Below are 24,718 nucleotides of genomic sequence, written 5' to 3'. Positions count from 1 at the left end.
GTTACTACATGATTCTACATGTTACTACATGATTCTACATGTTACTACATGATTCTACATGTTACTACATGATTCTACATGTTACTACATTCCCATTTAACAGATACTCCTCCATTACATGATTATACATCCCCTTTAACCAGTTACTCATCCATTCTACATGATATACATGATTCTACATGTTACTCATGATTCATTATGATATACATCCCCTTTAACTACATGATTCCATATGATACTACATGATTACATGTTACTACATGATTCCATATGATATACATCCCCTTTAACTACAGATTCCATATGATATACATGATTCCATATGATACTCTTCCACTATGATTATATGATTCTAACCAGATTCCTTCCATATGATTCTACATGTTAACCAGATACTATTCCATTATGATATACATCCCCTTTAACTAGATGATTCCATATGATTCCCCTTTACTACATGATACTCTCCATTATGATTATCCCCTTTAACCAGATACTCTTCCATTATGATATACATCCCCTTTAACAGATTCCTCCATTATTCTACATCCCCTTTAACCAGATTCTCCATTATACTACATCCCCTTTCCAGATACTCTACATTATGATATACATCCCCTTTAACCAGATACTCTTCCATTATGATATACATCCCCTTTAACCAGATACTCTTCCATTATGATATACATCCCCTTTAACCAGATACTCTTCCATTATGATATACATCCCCTTTAACCAGATACTCTTCCATAAGATATACTAAATCCCCTTTAACCAGAACTCTTCCATTATGATATACAATTTAACCAGATACTCTTCCATTATGATTCTACATGTTAACTAGATGACTCTTCCATTATGATTCTACATCCCCTTTAACCAGGGATTCCATTATGATATACATGATTAACCAGATACTCTTACCATGATTCCATATGATTCTACAACTACATGATTAACCAGATGATCTCTATATGTTACTACATCCCAATTTCTACATATTACTACACATTCCATATGATTCTAAATGTTACTAATGATTCCTATCATTCCAGGGTTTTCTTTATTGTACTATTTCTACAGAATGATTCTATATGTTACTACATGATTCCATATGACTACAATCTTACATGTTACTACAATTCCATATGACAAATGTTACTACATGGCTCAAACGCATTAAGATTCTACATGATTCCATATGATTCTACATGTTACTACATGATTCCATATGATTCTATATGATTCTACATGTTCATATGATTCTATATGTTACTACATGATTCCATATGATTCTACATGTTACTACATGATTCCATATGATTCTACATGTTACTACATGATTCTATATGATTCTACATGATTCTACATGTTACTACATGATTCTATATGATTCTACATGATTACTATATGATTCTACATGTTACTACATGATTCTATATGATTCTACATGTTCTACATGATTCTATATGTTCTACATGATTCTACATGTTCTACATGATTCCATATGATTCTACATGTTACTACATATGATTCTACATGTTACTACATGATTCTATATGATTCTACATGATTCTATATGATTCTACATGTTACTACATGATTCTATATGATTCTACATGTTACTACATGATTCTACATGTTACTACATGATTCCATATGTTCTACATGATTCCATATGATTCTACATGTTACTACATGATTCTATATGTTACTACATGATTCTATATGTTACTACATGTTACTACATGATTCTACATGATTCTACATGATTACTACATGATTACTACATGTTACTACATGATTCCATATGATTCTACATGTTACTACATGATTTCTATGATTCTACATGATTCTACATGATTCTACATGTTACTACATGATTCCATATGATTCTACATGATTCCATATGATTCTACATGTTACTACATGATTCTACATGTTACTACATGATTCTACATGTTACTACATGATTCCATATGATTCTACATGATTCCATATGATTCTATATGTTACTACATGATTCTATATGTTACTACATGATTCTACATGATTCTACATGATTCCACATGATTCTACATGTTACTACATGATTCCATATGATTTCTACATGATTCCATATGATTCTACATGATTCTATATGATTCTATATGTTACTACATGATTCCATATGATTCTACATGTTACTACATGATTCTACATGTTACTACATGATTCCATATGATTCTACATGTTACTACATGATTCCATGATTATGATTCTACATGATTCCTACATGATTCCATATGTTACTACATGATTCCATATGATTCTATATGTTACTACATGATTCCATATGATTCTACATGATTCCATATGATTCTACATGTTACTACATGATTCCATATGATTCTACATGATTCTACATGTTACTACATGATTCCATATGATTCTACATGATTCCATATGATTCTATATGTTACTACATGATTCCATATGATTCTACATGATTCCATATGATTCTACATGATTCCATATGATTCTATATGTTACTACATGATTCCACATGTTACTACATGATTCCATATGATTCTACATGATTCTATATGATTCTATATGTTACTACATGATTCCATATGATTCTACATGTTACTACATGATTCCATATGATTCTACATGATTCCATATGATTCTACATGTTACTACATGATTCCATATGATTCTACATGTTACTACATGATTCTACATGATTCTACATGTTACTACATGATTCTACATGTTACTACATGATTCCATATGATTCTATATGTTACTACATGATTCCATATGATTCTACATGTTACTACATGATTCTATATGTTACTACTACATGATTCCATATGATACTACATGATTCTACATGATTCTACATGTTACTACATGATTCCATATGATTCTACATGTTACTACATGATTCTATATGTTACTACATGATTCCATATGATTCTATATGTTACTACATGATTCCATATGATTCTACATGATTCCATATGATTCTATATGTTACTACATGATTCCATATGATTCTACATGATTCCATATGATTCTACATGTTACTACATGATTCCACATGATTCTACATGTTACTACATGATTCCATATGATTCTACATGTTACTACATGATTCCATATGATTCTACATGTTACTATATGATTCTATATGTTACTACATGATTCCATATGATTCTACATGATTTCATATGATTCTACATGATTCCATATGATTCTACATGATTCTATATGATTCTATATGTTACTACATGATTCCATATGATTCTACATGTTACTACATGATTCTATATGATTCTATATGATTCCATATGATTCTACATGATTCCATATGATTCTATATGTTACTACATGATTCCATATGATTCTACATGATGATTCCATATGATTCTACATGATTACCATATGATTCTACATGTTACTACATGATTCTATATGTTACTACATGATTCCATATGATTCTACATGTTCTACATGATTCTACATGTTACTACATGATTCCATATGATTCTACATGATTCCATATGATTCTATATGTTACTACATGATTCTATATGATTCTACATGATTCCATATGATTCTACATGATTACATGATTCCATATGATTCTATATGTTACTACATGATTCCATATGATTCTACATGATTCCATATGATTCCATATGATTCTACATGATTCCATATGATTCTACATGATTCCATATGATTCTATATGTTACTACATGATTCCATATGATTCTACATGATTCCATATGATTCTATATGTTACTACATGATTCCATATGATTCTACATGATTCTATATGATTCTACATGTTACTACATGATTCTATGATTCTACATGTTACTACATGATTCACATGATTCTACATTCATATGTTCTACATGATTCCATATGATTACTACATGATTCCATATGATTCTATATGTTACTACATGATTCCATATGATTCTACATATTCCATATGATTCTACATGATTCCATATGATTCTATATGTTACTACATGATTCCATATGACTACATGATTCTACATGATTCTACATGTTACTACATGATTCCATATGATTCTATATGTTACTACATGATTCCATATGATTCATATGTTCTACATGATTCCATATGATTCTATATGTTACTACATGATTCCATATGATTCTACATGATTCCATATGATTCTATATGTTACTACATGATTCCATATGATTCTACATGTTACTATGATTCCATATGATTCTACATGTTACTACATGATTCCATATGATTCTACATGTTACTACATGATTCTATATGATTCTACATGATTCTACATGATTCTACATGATTCCATATGATTCTACATGTTACTACATGATTCCATATGATTCTACATGTTACTACATGATTCCATATGATTTCCATACATGATTCTACATGATTCCATATGATTCTATATGTTACTACATGATTCCATATGATTCTATATGATTCTACATGATTCTACATGATTCATATGATTCTACATGTTCTACATGATTCTACATGTTATGATTCATATGATTCTACATGTTACTACATGATTCCATATGATTCTACATGTTCTATATGATTCTACATGTTACTACATGATTCCATATGATTCTACATGTTACTACATGATTCTACATGATTCTACATGATTCTACATGATTCTACATGTTACTACATGATTCCATATGATTCTACATGATTCCATATGATTCTACATGTTACTACATGATTCCATATGATGTTACTACATGATTCCATATGATTCTATATGTTACTACATGATTCCATATGATTCTACATGATTCTACATGATTCCATATGATTCTATATGATTACTACATGATTCCATATGATTCTACATGTTCTACATGATTCTACATGTTACTACATGATTCCATATGATTCTACATGTTACTACATGATTCCATATGATTCTATATGTTACTACATGATTCCATATGATTCTACATGATTCCATATGATTCTACATGTTACATACATGATTCCATATGATTCTACATGTTACTACATGATTCCATATGATTCTACATGATTCCATATGATTACTACATGATTCCATATGATTCTATATGTTACTACATGATTCCATATGATTCTACATGTTACTACATGATTCTACATATATTCATATTCCATGATTCCACATGATTCCATATGATTCTACATGATTCTACATGATTCTACATGATTCTACATGATTCCATATGATTCTACATGATTCCATATGATTCTATATGTTACTACATGATTCCACATGATTACTACATGATTCCATATGATTCTACATGTTACTACATGATTCCATATGATTCTACATGTTACTACATGATTCCATATGATTCTACATGTTACTACATGATTCCATATGATTCCTATATGATTCCATATGTTACTCCATGATTCCATATGATTCTATATGATTCCATATGATTCTACATGTTACTACATGATTCTATATGATTCTACATGATTCCATATGATTATATATGTTACTACATGATTCTATATGATTCCTACATGATTCCATATGATTCTATATGTTACTACATGATTCCATATGATTCTACACATGATTCCATATGTTACTACATGATTTCATATGATTCTACATGATTCCATATGATTCTATATGTTACTACATGATTCCATATGATTCTACATGATTCTACATGTTACTACATGATTCCATATGATTCTACATGTTACTACATGATTCCATATGATTACTACATGATTCCATATGATTACTACATGTTACTACATGATTCTACATGTTACTACATGATTCCATATGGTTCTACATGATTACTACATGATTCCATATGATTCTACATGATTACTACATGATTCTATATGTTACTTACTACATGATTCCACATGTTACTACATGATTCTACATGTTACTTACTACATGATTCCATATGATTCTACATGATTCCATATGATTCTACATGTTACTACATGATTCTACATGTTACACGATTCCATGATTCTACATGTTACTACATGATTCCATATGATTCTACATGATTCTATATGATTCTACATGATTCCATATGATTCATATGATTCTACATGATTCTACATGATTCTATATGATTCTACATGATTCCATATGTTCTATGATGTTATTCTACATGATTCCATATGATTCTATATGTTACTACATGATTCCATATGATTCTACATGATTCCATATGATTCTATATGTTACTACATGATTCCATATGATTCTACATGATTCCATATGATTCTATATGTTACTACATGATTCCATATGATTCTACATGTTACTACATGATTCCATATGTTACTACATGATTCCATATACTACATGATTCCATATGATTCATATGATTACTACATGATTCTACATGTTACTACATGATTCCATATGATTCTATATGTTACTACATGATTCCATATGATTCTACATGTTATACATGATTCTATATGTTACTACATGATTCCATATGATTCTATATGTTACTACATGATTCCATATGATTCTATGATTCTATATGTTACTACATGATTCCATATGATTCTACATGATTCCATATGATTCTATTTGTTACTACATGATTATGATTCTACATGATTCTACATGATTCCATATGATTCTACATGATTCCATATGATTCTATATGTTACATGATTCCATATGATTCTACATGTTACCACATGATTCTATATGTTACTACATGATTCCATATGATTCTACATGTTACTACATGATTCTATATGTTACTACATGATTCCATATGATTCTACATGTTACTACATGATTCTACATGATTCTACATGATTCCATATGATTCTACATGTTACTACATGATTACTACATGATTCTACATGTTACTACATGATTCCATATGATTCTACATGTTACTACATGATTCCATATGATTCTACATTCTATGATTCTATATGTTACTACATATGATTCTACATGTTACTACATGATTCCATATGATTCTACATGTTACTACATGATTCTATATGTTACTACATGATTCCATATGATTCTACATGTTACTACATGACATATGTTACTACATGATTCTATATGTTACTACATGATTCTACATGTTACTACATGATTCAATATGATTCTACATGTTACTACATGATTCTATATGTTACTACATGATTCCATACATGATTCTACATGTTACTACATGATTCCATATGATTCTACATGTTACTACATGATTCTACATGTTACTACATGATTCCATATGATTCTACATGTTACTACATGATTCCACATGATTCTATATGTTACTACATGATTCCATATGATTCTATATGTTACTACATGATTTCATATGATTCTACATGATTTCATATGATTCTACATGATTCCATATGATTCTATATGTTACTACATGATTCCATAAAATTCTACACGATGCCATATGATTCTATATGTTACTACATGATTCCATATGATTCTACATGATTCCATATGATTCTATATGTTACTACATGATTCCATATGATTCTATATGTTACTACATGATTCCACATGATTACTACATGATTCCATATGATTCTACATGTTACTACATGATTCCATATGACATGATTCCATATGATTCTACATGATATTCCATATGATTCTACATGATTCCATATGATTCCACATGTTACTACATGATTCTATATGTTACTACATGATTCATATGATACTACTACATGATTCCATGATTCTACATGTTACTACATGATTCATGATTTCCATGATTCCATGATTCTATATGTTACTACATGATTCTACATGATTTACACATATGATTCTATATGTTACTACATGATTCCATAAAATTCTACATGATTCCATATGATTTATATGTTACTACATGATTCCATATGATTCTACATGTTCGAACCCATGATTCTACATGTTACTACATGATTCTACCATGTTACTACATGATTCCATATGATTCTACATGTTACTACATGATTCCATATGATTCTACATGATTCCATATGATTCTATATGTTACTACATGATTCCATATGATTCTACATGATTCCATATGATTCTATATGTTACTACATGATTCCATATGATTCTACATGTTACTACATGATTCCATATGTTACTATATTTTACTACATGATTCCATATGATTCTATATGTTACTACATGATTCCACATGATGTTACTACATGATTCCATATGATGATTCTATATGTTACTACATTATTACTACATGATTCTACATGTTACTACATGATTCCATATGATTCTATATGTTACTACATGATTTCATATGATTCTACATGATTCCATATGATTCTATATGTTACTACATGATTCCATATGATTCTACATGATTCCATATGATTCTATATGTTACTACATGATTCCATATGATTCTACATGTTACTACATGATTCCATATGATTCTACATGTTACTACATGATTCTATATGTTACTACATGATTCCATATGATTCTACATGTATTATACATGATTCCATGATTCTACATGATTCCTATTCATGTTACTACATGATTCCTATGATTCTACATGATTATATGATTCTACATGATTCTATATGATTCTATATGTTACTACATGATTCCATATGATTCTACATGTTACTACATGATTCCTGATTCTACATGTTACTACATGATTCCATATGATTCTACATGATTTATGATTCTACATGTTACTACATGATTCCATATGATTCTATATGTTACTACATGATTCCATATGATTCTACATGTTACTACATGATTATATGCCATTTAGCATATGATTCTATCTGTTATAATGATTCCACTATGATTCTACATGCGCTACCAATGAGCTCTATATGTTACTACATGATTTCATATGATTCTACATGATTCCATATGATTCTATATGTTACTACATGATTCCATATGATTCTACATGATTCCATATGATTCTATATGTTACTACATGATTCCATATGATTCTACATGATTCCATATGATTCTATATGTTACTACATGATTCCATATGATTCTATATGATTCTACATGTTACTACATGATTCCATATGATTCTACATGTTACTACATGATTCTATATGTTACTACATGATTCCATATGATTCTATATGTTACTACATGATTCCATATGATTCTACATGATTCCATATGATTCTATATGTTACTACATGATTCCATATGATTCTACATGATTCTACATGATTCTACATGTTACTACATGATTCCATATGATTTACATGTTATTCTATATGATTCTACATGTTACTACATGATTCTATATGTTACTACATGATTCCATATGATTCTACATGTTACTACATGATTCCACATGATTCTACATGATTCCATATGATTCTACATGTTACTACATGATTCTACATGATTCTACATGCTTTACATGATTCCATATGATTCTACATGATTCTATGAGCTAAATGTTACTACATGATTCCATATGATTCTACATGATTCCATATGATTCTACATGTTACTACATGATTTCATATGTTACTACATGATTCCATATGATTCTATATGTTACTACATGATTCCATATGATTCTACATGATTCCATATGATTATATATGTTACTACATGATTCCATATGATTCTACATGATTCCACATGATTACTACATGATTCCATATGATTCTATATGTTACTACATGATTCCATATGATTCTACATGATTCCATATGATTCTACATGTTACTACATGATTCATGCTATATGATTCTACATGTTACTACATGATTCATATGTTACTACATGATTCTATATGATTCCATATTATTCCATATGATTCTACATGTTACTACATGATTCTATATGTTACTACATGATTCCATATGATTCTACATGTTACTACATGATTCTACATGTTACTACATGATTCCATATGATTCTACATGATTCCATATGATTCTACATGTTACTACATGATTCCATATGATTCTACATGATTCCATATGATTCTACATGTTACTACATGATTCTACATGATTCTACATGTTCCATATGATTCTACATGATTCCATATGTTACTACATGATTCCATATGATTCTACATGTTACTACATGATTCCATATGATTCTACATGATTCCATATGATTCTACATGATTCCATATGATTCTACATGTTACTACATGATTCCATATGATTCTACATGTTACTACATGATTCCATATGATTCTACATGTTCCATATGATTCTATATGTTACTACATGATTTCCTACATGATTACTACATGATTCCATATGATTCCATATGATTCTACATGATTCTACATGATTCTACATGTTTACTACATGATTCTACATGTTACTACATGATTCTATATGTTACTACATGATTCCATATGATTCTACATGTTACTACATGATTCCATATGATTCTACATGATTCCATATGATTCTATATGTTACTACATGATTCCATATGATTCTACATTATTCTACATGATTCTATATGTTACTACATGATTCCATATGATTCTACATGTTCTACATGATTCCATATGATTCTACATGATTCCATATGATTCTACATGTTACTACATGATTCCATATGATTCTACATGATTCCATATGATTCTATATGATTCTACATGATTCATATGATTCTACATGATTCCATATGATTCTATATGTTACTACATGATTCCATATGATTCTACATGATTCCATGTTATGATTCTATATGTTACTACATGATTCCATATGATTCTACATGTTACTACATGATTCCATATGATTCTACATGTTACTACATGATTCTACATGTTACTACATGATTCCATATGATTCTACATGTTACTACATGATTCCATATGATTCTACATGATTCTACATGATTCTACATGTTACTACATGATTCCATATGATTCTATATGTTACTACATGATTTCATATGATTCTACATGATTCCATATGATTCTATATGTTACTACATGATTCCATATGATTCTACATGATTCCATATGATTATATATGTTACTACATGATTCCATATGATTCTACATGATTCCATATGATTCTATATGTTACTACATGATTCCATATGATTCTACATGATTCCATATGATTCCACATGATTCTACATGATTCCATATGATTCTACATGTTACTACATGATTCTATATGTTACTACATGATTCCATATGATTCTACATGTTACTACATGATTCCATATGATTCTACATGATTCCATATGATTCTACATGTTACTACATGATTCTATATGTTACTACATGATTCCATATGATACTACATGATTCTACATGATTCTACATGTTACTACATGATTCTATATGTTACTACATGATTCTACATGTTACTACATGATTCTACATGTTACTACATGATTCTACATGTTACTACATGATTCCATATGATTCTACATGTTACTACATGATTCCATATGATTCTACATGCTACTACATGATTCTACATGTTACTACATGATTCTACATGTTACTACATGATTCCATATGATTATATATGTTACTACATGATTTCATATGATTCTACATGATTCCATATGATTCTACATGTTACTACATGATTCTATATGTTACTACATGATTCCATATGATACTACATGTTACTACATGATTCTACATGATTCTACATGTTACTACATGATTCTATATGTTACTACATGATTCTACATGTTACTACATGATTCTACATGTTACTACATGATTCTACATGTTACTACATGATTCCATATGATTCTACATGTTACTACATGATTCCATATGATTCTACATGCTACTACATGATTCTACATGTTACTACATGATTCTACATGTTACTACATGATTCCATATGATTATATATGTTACTACATGATTTCATATGATTCTACATGATTCCATATGATTCTATATGTTACTACATGATTCCATATGATTCTACATGATTCCATATGATTCTATATGTTACTACATGATTCCATATGATTCTACATGATTCCATATGTTACTACATGATTCCATATGATTCTACATGTTACTACATGATTCTATATGTTACTACATGATTCCATATGATTCTACATGTTACTACATGATTATACATGATTCTACATGTTACTACATGATTCCATATGATTCTATATGTTACTACATGATTTCATATGATTCTACATGATTCCATATGATTCTACATGTTACTACATGATTCTATATGTTACTACATGATTCGATATGATACTACATGATTCTACATGATTCTACATGTTACTACATGATTCCATATGATTCTATATGTTACTACATGATTCTACATGATTCCATATGATTCTATATGTTACTACATGATTCCATATGAACCCACTTGGCGTTACAAGCGCTACCAATTACTACATGATTCCATATGATTCATGATTCCATATGATTCTATATGTTACTACATGATTCCATATGATTCTACATGTTACTACATGATTCCACATGATTCTATATGTTACTACATGATTCCATATGATTCTATATGTTACTACATGATTCCATATGATTCTACATGTTACTACATGATTCCATATGATTCTACATGTTACTACATGATTCCATATGATTCTATATGTTACTACATGATTCCATATGATTCTACATGTTACTACATGATTCCACATGATTCCACATGATTATACATGATTCCATATGATTCTATATGTTACTACATTATTCCATATGATTCTACATGATTCCATATGATTCTATATGTTACTACATGATTCCATATGATTATACATGATTCCATATGTTACTACATGATTCCATATGATTCTACATGTTACTACATGATTCCATATGATTCTATATTTTACTACATGATTCCATATGATTCTATATGTTACTACATGATTCCACATGATTATACATGATTCCATATGATTCTATATGTTACTACATTATTCCATATGATTCTACATGATTCCATATGATTCTATATGTTACTACATGATTCCATATGATTCTACATGATTCCATATGATTCTATATGTTACTACATGATTCCATATGATTCTACATGATTCTACATGATTCTACATGTTACTACATGATTCCATATGATTCTACATGTTACTACATGATTCTACATGTTACTACATGATTCCATATGATTCTACATGTTACTACATGATTCTATATGTTACTACATGATTCCATATGATTCTACATGTTACTACATGATTCTACATGATTCTACATGTTACTACATGATTCTACATGATTCTACATGGTACTACCTAGGATAGGGTAAGTAAGGGTAAGTAATCCTTCTCACCCCCTTCTCCCCCCCCCCAAAAAAAAAGATTTAGATGCAAGTGGCTGTTCCACTGGATGTCATAAGGTGTATGCACGAATTTGTAAGTCGCTCTGGATAAGAGCGTCTGCTAAATGACTTAAATGTAATGTAAATGTACATGATTCCATATGATTCTATATGTTACTACATGATTTCATATGATTCTACATGATTCCATATGATTATATATGTTACTACATGATTCCATATGATTCTACATGATTTCATATGATTATATATGTTACTACATGATTCCATATGATTCTATATGTCACTACATGATTGTACATGATTCTACATGTTACTACATGATTCCATATGATTCTACATGTTACTACATGATTCTACATATGATTCTACATGATTCCATATGATTCTATATGTTACTACATGATTCCATATGATTCTATATGTCACTACATGATTCCATATGATTCTACATGTTACTACATGATTCTACATGCTACTACATGATTCTACATGATTCTACATGTTACTACATGATTCCATATGATTCTATATGTTACTACATTATTTCATATGATTCTACATGATTTCAAATGATTCCATATGATTCTACATGATTCCATATGATTATATATGTTACTACATGATTCCATATGATTCTACATGATTCCATATGATTCTACATGTTACTACATGATTCCATATGATTCTACATGATTCTACATGATTCTACATGTTACTACATGATTCTACATGATTCTACATGTTACTTACTACATGATTCCATATGATTCTACATGATTCCATATGATTCTATATGTTACTACATGATTCCATATGATTCTACATGATTCCATATGATTCTACATGATTCCATATGATTCTATATGTTACTACATGATTCCACATGATTCTACATGTTACTACATGATTCCATATGATTCTACATGTTACTACATGATTCCATATGATTCTACATGATTCCATATGATTCTACATGTTACTACATGATTCCATATGATTCTATATGTTACTACATGATTCCATATGATTCTACATGTTACTACATGATTCCATATGATTCTACATGTTACTACATGATTCTATATGTTACTACATGATTCCATATGATTCTACATGTTACTACATGATTCTACATGTTACTACATGATTCCATATGTTACTACATGATTTCATATGATTCTACATTATTCCATATGATTCTATATGTTACTACATGATTCCATATGATTCTACATGATTCCATATGATTCTATATGTTACTACATGATTCCATATGATTCTACATGATTCCATATGTTACTACATGATTCCATATGATTCTACATGTTACTACATGATTCCATATGATTCTACATGATTCTACATGTTACTACATGATTCCATATGATTCTATATGTTACTACATGATTCCATATGATTCTACATGATTCCATATGATTCTACATGTTACTACATGATTCCATATGATTCTACATGTTACTACATGATTCCATATGATTCTACATGTTACTACATGATTCTACATGTTACTACATGATTCTACATGTTACTACATGATTCCATATGATTCTACATGTTACTACATGATTCTATATGATTCTACATGTTACTACATGATTCTACATGATTCTACATGTTACTACATGATTCTACATGATTCTACATGGTACTACATGATTCCATATGATTCTATATGTTACTACATGATTTCATATGATTCTACATGATTCCATATGATTCTATATGTTACTACGTGATTCCATATGATTCTACATGATTCCATATGATTATATATGTTACTACATGATTCCATATGATTCTACATGATTCCATATGATTCTATATGTTACTACATGATTCCATATGATTCTACATGATTCCATATGATTCTACATGTTACTACATGATTCTATATGTTACTACATGATTCCATATGATTCTACATGTTACTACATGATTCTACATGATTCTACATGTTACTACATGATTCTACATGATTCTACATGGTACTACATGATTCCATATGATTCTATATGTTACTACATGATTTCATATGATTCTACATGATTCCATATGATTCTATATGTTACTACATGATTCCATATGATTCTACATGATTCCATATGATTATATATGTCACTACATGATTCCATATGATTCTACATGTTACTACATGATTCTACATGTTACTACATGATTCTATATGTTACTACATTATTCCATATGATTCTACATGATTCCATATGATTCTATATGTTACTACATGATTCCATATGATTCTACATGATTCCATATGATTCTATATGTTACTACATGATTCCATATGATTCTACATGATTCTACATGATTCTACATGTTACTACATGATTCCATATGATTCTACATGTTACTACATGATTCTACATGTTACTACATGATTCCATATGATTCTACATGTTACTACATGATTCTATATGTTACTACATGATTCCATATGATTCTACATGTTACTACATGATTCTACATGATTCTACATGTTACTACATGATTCTACATGATTCTACATGGTACTACCTAGGATAGGGTAAGTAAGGGTAAGTAATCCTTCTCACCCCCCCCTTCTCCCCCAAAAAAAGATTTAGATGCAAGTGGCTGTTCCACTGGATGTCATAAGGTGTATGCACGAATTTGTAAGTCGCTCTGGATAAGAGCGTCTGCTAAATGACTTAAATGTAATGTAAATGTACATGATTCCATATGATTCTATATGTTACTACATGATTTCATATGATTCTACATGATTCCATATGATTCTATATGTTACTACATGATTCCATATGATTCTACATGATTCCATATGATTATATATGTTACTACATGATTCCATATGATTCTATATGTCACTACATGATTCCATATGATTCTACATGTTACTACATGATTCTACATGTTACTACATGATTCTACATGATTCTACATGTTACTACATGATTCTACATGATTATACATGTTACTACATGATTCCATATGATTATATATGGTACTACATGATTCCATATGATTCTATATGTTACTACATTATTTCATATGATTCTACATGATTTCAAATGATTCTACATGATTGTACATGTTACTACATGATTCCATATGATTATATATGTTACTACATTATTTCATATGATTCTACATGATTTCAAATGATTCCATATGATTCTACATGATTCCATATGATTATATATGTTACTACATGATTCCATATGATTCTACATGATTCCATATGATTCTACATGTTACTACATGATTCCATATGATTCTACATGATTCTACATGTTACTACATGATTCCATATGATTCTACATGATTCCATATGATTCTATATGTTACTACATGATTCCATATGATTCTACATGATTCCATATGATTCTACATGATTCCATATGATTCTATATGTTACTACATGATTCCACATGATTCTACATGTTACTACATGATTCCATATGATTCTACATGTTACTACATGATTCCATATGATTCTACATGATTCCATATGATTCTACATGTTACTACATGATTCCATATGATTCTATATGTTACTACATGATTCCATATGATTCTACATGTTACTACATGATTCCATATGATTCTACATGTTACTACATGATTCTATATGTTACTACATGATTCCATATGATTCTACATGTTACTACATGATTCTACATGTTACTACATGATTCCATATGTTACTACATGATTTCATATGATTCTACATTATTCCATATGATTCTATATGTTACTACATGATTCCATATGATTCTACATGATTCCATATGATTCTATATGTTACTACATGATTCCATATGATTCTACATGATTCCATATGTTACTACATGATTCCATATGATTCTACATGTTACTACATGATTCCATATGATTCTACATGATTCTACATGTTACTACATGATTCCATATGATTCTATATGTTACTACATGATTCCATATGATTCTACATGATTCCATATGATTCTACATGTTACTACATGATTCCATATGATTCTACATGTTACTACATGATTCCATATGATTCTACATGTTACTACATGATTCTACATGTTACTACATGATTCTACATGTTACTACATGATTCCATATGATTCTACATGTTACTACATGATTCCATATGATTCTACATGTTACTACATGATTCTACATGATTCTACATGTTACTACATGATTCTACATGATTCTACATGTTACTACATGATTCCATATGATTCTATATGTTACTACATGATTTCATATGATTCTACATGATTCCATATGATTCTATATGTTACTACATGATTCCATATGATTCTACATGATTCCATATGATTATATATGTTACTACATGATTCCATATGATTCTACATGATTCCATATGATTCTATATGTTACTACATGATTCCATATGATTCTACATGATTCCATATGATTCTACATGTTACTACATGATTCTATATGTTACTACATGATTCCATATGATTCTACATGTTACTACATGATTCTACATGATTCTACATGTTACCACATGATTCTACATGATTCTACATGTTACTACATGATTCCATATGATTATATATGTTACTACATGATTCCATATGATTCTACATGATTCCATATGATTATATATGTTACTACATGATTCCATATGATTCTATATGTCACTACATGATTCCATATGATTCTACATGTTACTACATGATTCTACATGTTACTACATGATTCTACATGTTACTACATGATTCCATATGATTATATATGTTACTACATTATTTCATATGATTCTACATGATTTCAAATGATTCTACATGATTCTATATGTTACTACATGATTCCATATGATTCTACATGATTCCATATGATTATATATGTTACTACATGATTCCATATGATTCTATATGTCACTACATGATTCCATATGATTCTACATGTTACTACATGATTCTACATGTTACTACATGATTCTACATGATTCTACATGTTACTACATGATTCCATATGATTATATATGTTACTACATGATTCCATATGATTCTACATGATTCCATATGATTCTATATGTTACTACATGATTCCATATGATTCTACATGTTACTACATGATTCTACATGATTATACATGTTACTACATGATTCCATATGATTCTACATGATTCCATATGATTATATATGTTACTACATGATTCCACATGATTCTACATGTTACTACATGATTCCATATGATTCTACATGATTCCATATGATTCTACATGTTACTACATGATTCCATATGATTCTATATGTTACTACATGATTCCATATGATTCTACATGTTACTACATGCTTCTACATGTTACTACATGATTCCATATGATTCTACATGTTACTACATGATTCTATATGTTACTACATGATTCCATATGATTCTACATGTTACTACATGATTCTACATGATTCTACATGTTACTACATGATTCCATATGTTACTACATGATTTCATATGATTCTACATGATTCCATATGATTCTATATGTTACTACATGATTCCATATGATTCTACATGATTCCATATGATTCTATATGTTACTACATGATTCCATATGATTCTACATGATTCCATATGATTCCATATGTTACTACATGATTCCATATGATTCTACATGATTCTATCTATATGTTACTACATGATTCCATATGATTCTATATGTTACTACATGATTCCATATGATTCTACATGATTCCATATGATTCTACATGTTACTACATGATTCTACATGTCACTACATGATTCCATATGATTCTATATGATTCTACATGATTCTACATGATTCCATATGATTCTACATGTTACTACATGATTCTATTTGTTACTACATGTTACTACATGATTCCATATGATTCTACATGTCACTACATGATTCCATATGATTCTACATGATTCCATATGATTCTTTATGTTACTACATGATTCTACATGTTACTACATGATTCCATATGATTCTATATGTTACTACATGATTCCATATGATTCTACATGATTCCATATGATTCTATATGTTACTACATGATTCTACATGTTACTACATGATTCCATATGATTCTACATGTTACTACATGATTCTATATGTTACTACATGATTCTACATGTTACTACATGATTCCATATGATTCCATATGATTCTACATGTTACTACATGATTCTACATGTTACTACATGATTCCATATGATTCTACATGTTACTACGTGATTCTATATGTTACTACATGATTCCATATGATTCTACATGATTCCATATGATTCTACATGTTACTACATGATTCCATATGATTCTACATGTTACTACATGTTACTACATGATTCCATATGATTCCATATGATTCTACATGATTCCATATGATTCTACATGTTACTACATGATTCTACATGATTCTACATGATTCCATATGATTCTACATGTTACTACATGATTATACATGTTACTACATGATTCCATATGATTCTACATGTTACTACATGATTCCATATGATTCCATATGATTCTACATGTTACTACATGATTCCATATGATTCTACATGATTCTACATGATTCTACATGTTACTACATGATTCCATATGATTCTACATGTTACTACATGATTCCATATGATTCTACATGTTACTACATGATTCCATATGATTCTACATGATTCTACATGATTCTACATGATTCCATATGATTCTACATGTTACTACATGATTCTACATGATTCTACATGATTCCATATGAGTCTACATGTTACTACATGATTCTACATGATTCTACATGATTCCATATGATTCTACATGTTACTACATGATTCCATATGATTCTACATGTTACTACATGATTCCATATGATTCCATATGATTCTACATGTTACTACATGATTCCATATGATTCTACATGTTACTACATGATTCTACATGTTACTCCATGATTCCATATGATTCTACATGTTACTACATGTTACTACATGATTCTACATGATTCTACATGATTCCATATGAGTCTACATGTTACTACATGATTCTACATGATTCTACATGATTCCATATGATTCTACATGTTACTACATGATTCCATATGATTCTACATGTTACTACATGATTCCATATGATTCCATATGATTCTACATGTTACTACATGATTCCATATGATTCTACATGTTACTACATGATTCTACATGTTACTACATGATTCCATATGATTCTACATGATTCTACATGTTACTACATGATTCCATATGATTCCATATGATTCTATATGTTACTACATGATTCCATATGATTCTACATGTTACTACATGATTCTATATGTTACTACATGATTCTATATGTTACTACATGATTCTATATGTTACTACATGATTCTACATGTTACTACATGATTCCATATGTATTATTTCATAGTTCTGAGTTCTTACCTATTATTCTACTACTGTACTGTTTTTATTAAATATGTTCACATCTCCAAATAATTTATGAAAACTGTTTTGCTATGGTCTATAGTAGCCTGAACAGCACTATGTAGAGTAGCACCATGGTGTAGCCGGAGGACAGCTAGCTTCTGTCCTCCTCTGGGTACATTGACTTTAATACAAAACCGAGGAGGCTCATGGTTCTCACACACTTCCATAGACTTTAACAGTAATTATGACAACTTCTGGAGGATGGCCTCCAACCTATCAGAGCTCTTGCAACATGAACCGACATTTGTCCACCCAATCAAAAGATCAGAGAATAAATCTAGTACTGAAAGCATAAGCTACAGCTAGCTAGCACTGAAGTGAGTAAAATGTGGCAAGTAGTTGACTCAAAGAGGGAGAAGGACAATAGTTGAACAATTTTGAACAAATACATTTTCTCAAAAATGAAGGGGAAGAAAGAGAGCTAGCTATATTTTGTAGTATTGTTTTTAACTTTTACTTAGCTAGTTAGTTTAGCCGACTGAAACACTAAAACAGAGAGGGGCACCATGTTAGCTAGCTGACTATCCAACACTGGAATTCTTCCAAGGCTTTTGTTTTTTTTAATTTATAGTCAAAGGGGCCTGTCGGTGTAACTGCTAAAGTGCTTGCTGACTGTACTGAATGATTTACTAATGTGTTAGTGCTATAGTGCATTCAGAAGGTATTTATGTTACAGCCTTATTCTAAAATGTATTAAATGAATTTTTCCTCATCAATCTACACACAATACCCCATAATGACATCACAATACCCCATAATGACATCACAATACCCCATAATGACATCACAATACCCCATAATGACATCACAATACCCCCTAACAGATTTGAAAAAATGTTTGCAAATGTATAAAAAAAAAAACTGAAATATCACATTTACATTAGTATTCAGACCCTCTACTCAGTACTTTGTTGAAGCACCTTTGGCAGCGATTACAGCCTCAAGCCTTCTTGGGTATGATGCTACCAGCTTGGCACACCTGTATTTGGGGAGTTCCTCCCATTCTTCTCTGCAGATACTCTCAAGCTCTGTCAGGTTGGATGGGGAGCGTTGCCGCATAGCTATTTTCAGGTCTCTCCAGAGATGTTCGATCGGGTTCAAGTCTGGGCTCTGGCTGGGCCACTCAAGGGCATTCAGAGACTTGTCCTGCAACCACTCCTGCGTTGTAATGGCTGTGTGCTTGTTCTGTTGGAAGGTGAACCTTTGCCCCAGTGTGAAGTCCTGAGCACTCTGGAGCAGATTTTCATCAATGATCTCTCTGTACTTTGTTCTGTTTATCTTTGCCTCGATCCTGGTAAATGTTGCCACCACAGCTTCACTGTAGGGATGGCGCTGGCGCCAGGTTTCCTCCAGGCCCTTGGTTAAAGAGTTTAATCTTGGTTTCATCAGACAAGGTTTCAAGGTTTCATCAGACAAGGTTTCATCAGAGTCTTTAGGTGCCTTTTGGCAAACTCCAAGCGGTCTGTCATGCTCCTTTTACTGAGGAGTATCTTCCGTCTGGCCACTCTACCATAAAGGCCTGATTGGTGGAGTGCTGCAGAGATGGTTGTCCTTCTGGAAGGTTCTCCCATCTCCACAGAGGAACATTGGAGCTCTGTCAGAGTGACCATCGGGTTCTTGGTCACCTCCCTGACTAAGGCCTTTCTCCAGCGATTACTCAGTTTGGCCAGGAGGCCAGCTCCAGGAAAAGTGTTGGTGGTACAAAACGTCTTAAATTTAAGAATAATGGAGGCCACTTAGTTCTTGGGGACCTTCAATGCGCCAGAAATGTTTTGTTACCCTTCCTCAGATCTGTGACTCAACACAATCCTGTCTCAGAGCTCTACGAACAATTCGAACAATTCCTTTGACCTCATGGCTTGGTTTTTGCTCTGACATGCACTGTCAACTGTGTGACCTTAATTAGCTAGGTTTGTGCCTTTCCAAATCATGTCCAATCAATTAAATTTAGCACGGGTGAACTCCAAATCAAGTTGTAGAAACAGTTGTAGAAACATCTCAAGGATGATCAATGGAAACAGGATGCACCTGAGCTCAATTCGAGTCCCATAGCAAAGGGTCTGAATACTTTGTGGTAAATTTGTGGTATTTTGTGGTATTGTGGTAAATAAGGTATTTTTACTGTTATGTTTAATACATTAATGTCATTATATTGTGTGTAGATTGATGAGGATTTTCTTTTTGTATTTATTCAATCCATTTTAGAATAAGGCTGTAACGTAACAACATGTGGAAAAAGTCAAGGGGTCTGAATACTTTCCGAATGCACTGTATTAGCTATTCGCTAAACTCGCAATAACATCCGCTAACCATGTGTATGTGACCAATACAATTTTATTTGATATTGACTATGACAATACGGTGACAATCATGTAGGCTGTGTGCAGCGGTTATTTTATGAAGGTTCAGCTTGAAAAGTTTTTTTGTTGCCTGGTCACATACAGCTGATGTGCATTGAAGTCCACAAGCATTGCCCTGCTTGAAGACCCACAACCTTCAACAGAGAGAACATTTTTCGGACACTGAGTTGAACATTACACTCCAAAACACCTTGATAATCTGCTCATGGTCCCAGTACCAGAGGCAGAAGAGCAACCCCACAGCACTATCGATGCTCCACCATTATTGATTGTAGGGAGGGTGTCCTTTTCCTTGAATGCTTCATTAAACAGTCCCCACTGCTGAAGGAGACACTAGAAAGCTTTGGTAAACAGACCCCACTGCTGAAGGAGACACTAGAAAGCTTTGGTAAACAGACCCCACTGCTGAAGGAGACACTAGAAAGCTTTGGTAAACAGACCCCACTGCTGAAGGAGACACTAGAAAGCTTTGGTAAACAGACCCCACTGCTGAAGGAGACACTAGAAAGCTTTGGTAAACAGACCCCACTTCTGAAGAAGACACTAGAAAGCTTTGGTAAACAGACCCCACTGCTGAAGGACTGAAGGAGACACTAGAAAGCTTTGGTAAACAGACCCCACTGCTGAAGGAGACACTAGAAAGCTTTGGTAAACAGACCCCACTGCTGAAGGAGACACTAGAAAGCTTTGGTAAACAGACCCCACTGCTGAAGGAGACACTAGAAAGCTTTGGTAAACAGACCCCACTGCTGAAGGAGACACTAGAAAGCTTTGGTAAACAGACCCCACTGCTGAAGGAGACACTAGAAAGCTTTGGTAAACAGACCCCACTGCTGAAGGAGACACTAGAAAGCTTTGATTGAACTTCTCAAAAACACATCTATCTAAATCCCGGGGAAAATATTTTGTAGACCAAATACAGATCAGTGCTGTGTTTACGGACGGGGCGGCAGCTATCTATTCTATACTATCTATTCTATACTATCTATTCTATACTATCTATTCTATACTATCTATTCTATACTATCTATTCTTCACTATCTATTCTATACTATCTATTCTATACTATCTATTCTATACTATCTATTCTATACTATCTATACTATCTATTCTTCACTATCTATTCTATACTATCTATTCTATACTATCTATTCTATACTATCTATTCTATACTATCTATTCTATACTATCTATTCTATACTATCTATTCTATACTATCTATTCTATACTATCTATACTATCTATTCTATACTATCTATTCTATACTATCTATTCTATACTATCTATTCTATACTATCTATTCTATACTATCTATTCTATACTATCTATTCTATACTATCTATTTTATACTATCTATTCTATACTATCTATTCTATACTATCTATTCTACACTATCTATTCTATACTATCTATTCTATACTATCTATTCTATACTATCTATTCTATACTATCTATACTATCTATTCTATACTATCTATTCTATACTATCTATTCTATACTATCTATT

General features: G+C 30.8%; 1 protein-coding gene across 9 annotated transcripts in view; it reads right to left on the bottom strand.

Moving 5' to 3' along the window:
- LOC118381393 (intersectin-2-like) overlaps window positions 1-24,718 on the bottom strand; it is a 278,177-nt gene that overhangs the window by 90,984 nt on the left and 162,475 nt on the right. The gene's annotated exons all lie outside the window — the stretch shown is intronic.

Source organism: Oncorhynchus keta, chromosome 19 (genome assembly GCF_023373465.1).
Source record: "Oncorhynchus keta strain PuntledgeMale-10-30-2019 chromosome 19, Oket_V2, whole genome shotgun sequence".
Taxonomy (NCBI): domain Eukaryota; kingdom Metazoa; phylum Chordata; class Actinopteri; order Salmoniformes; family Salmonidae; genus Oncorhynchus; species Oncorhynchus keta.
The sequence above is the reverse complement of the archived record's forward strand: the minus strand, read 5'-3'. Positions and strand labels throughout refer to the sequence as shown.